Source organism: Mesocricetus auratus, unplaced genomic scaffold (genome assembly GCF_017639785.1).
Source record: "Mesocricetus auratus isolate SY011 unplaced genomic scaffold, BCM_Maur_2.0 Super-Scaffold_100676, whole genome shotgun sequence".
Lineage (NCBI taxonomy): Eukaryota > Metazoa > Chordata > Mammalia > Rodentia > Cricetidae > Mesocricetus > Mesocricetus auratus.
In genome coordinates this window covers 173,722,196-173,728,195 of record NW_024429266.1, presented here as the reverse complement: position 1 = coordinate 173,728,195, position 6,000 = coordinate 173,722,196, and the positions used below count along the sequence as shown (strand labels likewise).

General features: G+C 46.1%; 1 pseudogene; it reads left to right on the top strand.

The window, feature by feature from the left end:
- Nucleotides 1-390: 390 nt before the first annotated feature.
- LOC101834706 lies at nt 391-2,250 on the top strand (annotated as a pseudogene).
- Nucleotides 2,251-6,000: the final 3,750 nt, after the last annotated feature.

Below are 6,000 nucleotides of genomic sequence, written 5' to 3'. Positions count from 1 at the left end.
TGGGGTGGATGTAGCCTTGTTGGAGGAAGTGTGTCATTGGGGCTGGGCTTTGAGGTTTCAAATGCCCAGGACAAGCCCAGTGTCTCTCTGTCTATGGATCAGGATGTAGCTCTCAGTTACTGCTTTGGTGCCTTCCTGCAGGCCACTATGCTCCCACAGTGATGATAATGGATCTCTGAAAGTCTATGAAAGCCCCCAAATAAATGATTTCCTTTATTGAAATTGCCTTGGTCATGGTGTCTCTTCTCAGCAATAGAACAGTGACTAAGACAAACCTCAAGGCTGTGATTAGGCCCCAAGTTGGGAAAGAGAGAGCATTAGAAAGAAAATGGTACAATGCATCCAAATCTGCTTATCAGAGTCTTAAAAGGAAGAAGAGGTTCCTCCGCCATGATGGGCTATCCAGTGCTCATGCTCAGTCAGAATACAAAGTATGAATAAGGAAGAAAAATTCAATCCAGGAATAGCAATGCTGCTAAGACAATTGCAGACATAATCCAGCCAGGTTTGTAACCTAAATCTATGATAAAGATGTTTTTGGACCCAGTGGGAGCCATCATGATGAACAGTGATGGCAATGCTATTCATTCTTCAAGAGATTCAATTCTAGCAGCCAACCCGCCAGGCAGTGGTGGCGCATACCTTTAATCCCAGCACTCGGGAGGCAGAGGCAGGCGGATCTCTGTGAGTTCGAGGCCGGGCTGGACCGACAGCCTCCAAAACAATACAGAGAAACCCTGTCTCGTAAAAAAAAAAAAATTCTAGCAGCCAACGGTATGATTGAGATTATCAGGACCTAGGAGAACAGGTTGGAAATGGGACCATATCAGTAATTATTCTTGCAGGAAAAATGCTGTATGTGGCTGAGCACTTCCCACAGTGTTCAGATACACCCCACAGTGGTGATCAGTGCTTATCACATGGCACTGGATGATATGGTCAGCTCTCTGAAAAACAGTATCCCTGCTGATGTCAATAACTGTAATATGATACTGAACATTACCAATAGGTCTATTCCTACAAACGTCATCAGTCAGTACTCTTCTTTGTCATGCAACATTGACTTGGATGCTGTGAAGACTGTCCAGTTTGAAGTCAATGCCTGAAAGAAAATTTATGTCAAGAAGTATGCAAAGATGGAAAAGATACCTGGGAGCATGACTGAAGACTCATTTGCCTTATGTGGAGCCATATTAACAAGGATGTGACCCATCCATGAACACACCACTGTATCAAGAACCCTCAAATTGTGAACTTGAATTCTTCTCTGGAGTACAGGAAAGGAGAAGCCAGACTGGCATTGAGACTTCACCCGAATCCTGCAAATAGAAGAAGAGAACATCCAGCAGAAGAGAACATTATCCAGCTGAAGCCTGATGAGGTCATCACAGAAAAGGGCATCTCAGATGTAGTTGAGCACTACCTCATGCAGGCCAGGGTCACAGACTTTCAGAGTCTGGAAGACAGACAATAATTACATTGCTAGAGTGTGTGGGACATGGATAGTCAGTGGATGAGAGGAACTGGGAGAAGATGTTGGGATAGGAGCAGGCCTATTGGAAATCAAGAAGATTGGAGATGAGCACTTTACATTCATCACTGAGTGGGAAGACCCAGAGGCCTGCACATTCTTCTTAGAGGAACCATCCAGAAGATACTCTCAGAAGAGAACCCAACCTACAAGACCCCGTACAAGTGTGTTGCAACATTCTCCTGGATCCTCAGCAGCTGCCTGGTGGTGGAGGCGACTGTGGCCCATGCCTTGACAGAAAATTCTTTTTTTTTCTGAGACAGGGTTTCTCTGCGGCTTTGGAGACTGTCCTGGAACTAGCTCTTGTAGACCAGGCTGGTCTCGAACCCACAGAGATCCGCCTGCCTCTGCCTCCCGAGTGCTGGGATTAAAGGCGTGTGCCACCAACGCCTGGCCCTTAACAGAAAATTCTAAGGCCATGACTGATGTTGAACAATGACCATGGAGAGCTGTGGCCCAGGCTTTAGAGGTCATTCCTTGTACCTTATACCAGAACTGGGGTCCAGTATCATTTGTCTACTTACCGCCCTTTGGGCCAAGGCCACACAGGAGAGCTGTGAGACCTGGGGTGTGAATGGAGAGACTGGTACCTCATGGACATGAGAAAGCTGGGTAGATGGGAGCCGTTGGCTGTGAAGCTACAAACATACAAAGCAGCAGTGGAGGCTCCAGTTCTGCTTTTGTGGACTGATGACATTTTCTCTGGTCACATGAAGTGACCAGTACTCCATATGCTGGCCTGGAGTCAGTGGTGAGCAAGGTCCCTCCTTTCCTGGACCAGAGTTTCAGGAACACTGTAGATGGGCAGCTTTGTTTGCAAAAGATCGGGTTGAGGGGCAGCCCCCAGTCTGTCCCATCTCAGTTTGCAGAAAGCCCTGACATGCATCCGTCTCTTCTCTATTGTAAGTTTTCCATTTAGTTTGCTTCCAGTGATTACAACTAAGTCATTAAAGAAAAAAAAAAGAGAAGAGAAGAAAAGAGGAAGAGGCTGCTCTTCCAAATGTGCAGAGGGGCTGGAGAGATGGTTCTGCAGTTAGGAATGCTTGCTGTTCTTGCAGAGGATTCAGGTTTGGTTCCTAGCACTTATATGAGGATGCTCACAACTACCTGTAACTTCAGTTCCAGGGGATCCAACAACCTCTTCTGACATCTGTGGGATTCTGTTAACATGTGGTGGGAATATGCATGCACACACACACACACACACACACACACAAATAAATACGAAAAACAAATAAGTTTAAGCCTGGAGGAAAACATCAGGAAGAGTGAGAATAAAGCGGGGGAGCCACCGTAAGCCAACAGCAACTATGTTCCAGCAAGTAAAGGCTCTCATTTGTCTAAGATGAGGAACCTGGGGTTCAGAAAGGGGAAGGGCCAGGTCAGATAGCTGACACCCAGTCAGTTTTGTAAGCTGGGTCCCAACTGTAAAGGCCCATAGTGTACATCTGTCTCTGGGTCCTCTTGCATGAGTACATAACAAAATCAGGCATGAGGCTGGAGGGCCAGAAGGCACAAGAGGAGGCCTGTGTTGGCCGTAGGACTGCTGAGGTCTGACGAGACTGAAAGTCTGAAGGGACCTTTGGTTCCCTGGGACAGACTGTTCCTGATAAGCTGAGACTAGGCACCAAAAAGGTAGTGGGGGACTCCCAAATATGGAGCATGACTAAAACAGTGGATTCCAGAAAAGGAGAAATGATTTGAAACTTAGTCTCTTAGAAAATCTGCTGTCTAGGAAAGAACGTTTCATCCTCCTATCTTATTCTTTTCTGGGGGGTCAGGTATTTTGAGACACGGTCTCACTATGTAGTCCTGGCCACCAGGAATGTACTATGTAGCTGAGGCTGACTGAACTCGTGGTGGACCTCATGCCTCTGGTATCCAAGTGTTGCGGTTACAGGCATGAGCTATTTATAAATGTCCAGCTTTTTATACATTTTCAACAAAAATCTAAACAATTTCAATTCATTCAAGTATGTATCTCACACCTATAGCCCAGCATCTGGGAGACTGGGCAGGATAATCAGCCCAAGCTAAAGGCCACCCTGCGATAAATAGTTTTAGACATTCCACAATAGACTGGGCTAGAGAGTAAAAGCCTGCTTCAAAAAGAAAATCAAAGAGCTGGGCAGTGGTGGCACACGTCTTTAATCCCAGCACTATGAGTTCAAGACCAGCTTGGTCTACAAGAGCTAGTTCCAGGACAGCCTCCAAAGCCACAGAGAAACTCTGCCTGGAAAAAGCAGAAAAAAAAAGTGTGTGTGAGTGCTCAGTGGGTAACAGTATTTGTTATGCAACCCTGATTACATGAGCTTGATCCCCAGATTCCATGGAAAACCTCAACACTCAGGCTGCACACCTTCAACCACAAACACACACCATAATCAATATAATAATAATAATGAGCCGGGTGTTGGTGGCCCCTGCCTTTAATCCCAGCACTCGGGAGGCAGAGGCAGGCGGATCTCTGTGAGTTCGAGGCCAGCCTGGTCTAATAATGAGTTCCAGGGCAGCCAGGGCTACACAAAGAAACCCTGTCTCAAAACACTAAAAAATAAAATAATAATAAAAATGAAAATATCATTGAACACTAAGCTGGTACACTATACAGCCACAGCTGTTTTGAGAAAAGGTCTATGTAGGCTGGCCTCAAACTCCTGACCTAGGGTGTAAAGACTTCAGCAGTTACGAGAAGGCACTGCTCTGTCACAGGATCCAAAACCAGTTTCCAACGCCCATGTTGGGTGGCTCACCACTGTTCATCACTATAGCTCCAGGGGTACCTGAAGCTTCTGGCCTCTGTGGGCACCTACACTCATGTACATAGATCCATACACATACATCATTTTAAAGAAATAAAAACAAATCATTCTTTTTTTGTTTTGTTTTGTTTTGTTTTTTCCGAGACAGGGTTTCTCTGTGGCTTTGGAGGCTGTCCTGGGACTAGCTCTTGTATACCAGGCTGGCCTCGAACTCACAGAGATCCTCCTGCCTCTGCCTCCCGAGTGCTGGGATTAAAGGCATGCGCCACCAATGCCCGGCAAAAATAAATCATTCTTAAAAACAAAACCCCCTGACCCTCGGGCCATGGCCTCCTGGATGATGAGATTGCAAACTGGTGACACCACACCCAGTTTGTCACTGAGGGTTAAATCTAGCGCCCCACAGATGCCAGGCAAGCACTCTACTACTGAGCCACCCCCCCCACACCTCTCTTTACTTTTTATGTTGAGACAGGGTCTCACCAAGTTGCTCCAGCTAGCTTTGAGTTCACTTGTTAGCCCAAGCTGTGATTTTCTAGCCTCAGCTTCCCCAAGTAGTTGTAATTACAAACTTGTGCCACCAGACACAAAATTATTTATTTTTTATTTTATGTGCCCGCATGTATGCCTGTATGAAGGTGTTAGATAACCTGGAACTGAAGTTACAGACAGTTGTGAGCTGCCATGTGGGTGCTGGGAATTGAACCTGGGTCCTCTGGAAGAGTAGTCAGTGTTCTTAATCCCTGAGCCATCTCTCCAGTCCATGGCTTAGCATTTTTTAGAAGAGATTTTTTTTTTTATTATTATAAGGTTAGTGTTACTCAAAAAAGAGGGGCTGGGGAATACAGACACATAGACAAAACAAAGAAAACTTTTTGTTTGTTTTTTGAGACAGGGTTTCTCTGTGATGTTGGAGGCTGTCTTGGAACTAGCTCTTGTATACCAGGCTGGTCTCGAACTCACAGAGATCACTTGCCTCTGCCTTCTGAGTGCAGGGATTAAAGGCATGCGCCACCACCACCTGACAAAACAAAGAGAACTTTTTTTTGTTGGTTTGTTTTTGTTTTTCGAGACAGGGTTTCTCTGTGGCTTTGGAGGCTGTCCTGGAACTCGCTTGGTAGTCCAGGCTGGTCTCGAACTCACAGAGATCCGCCTGCCTCTGCCTCCCGAGTGCTGGGATTAAAGGCGTGCGCCACCAACGCCCGGCTGTGGTGTTCTTTTCTACTCCACTGTGAATAAATTTGTGGTTTGCATGTTACTTTGAAGTTACTATGCAGCATGCCTGCCTAACCTCAAAAGGAGGTATTCTTCTATAAATAGGTCATAGCGCCACCAATTACAAGCTGTGAATATTCCACCCAGCAACTATACCTAATAATTTTGTTGTCATAAAATATTTCTTGGGGCTGAAGGATGGCTCAGTTAGTAAAGTGTCTGTTGCATAAGCATGAGGACCTGAGTTTGAATCCTTTTTGGGGGGGGGCTGGGGAAGGGTCAAGACAGGGTTTCTCTGCAGCTTTGGAGCCTTTCCTGGAACTCACTCAGTAGACCAGGCTGGCCTCAAACTCACAGAGATCTGCCTATCTCTGCCTCCCAAGTGCTGGGATTAAAAGTGTCTGAAACCACTGCCCGGCTGAATTTGGATCCATAATACCTATATAAAAAGCTGGGCTCAGCCGGGCGTTAGTGGCGCATGCCTTTAATCCC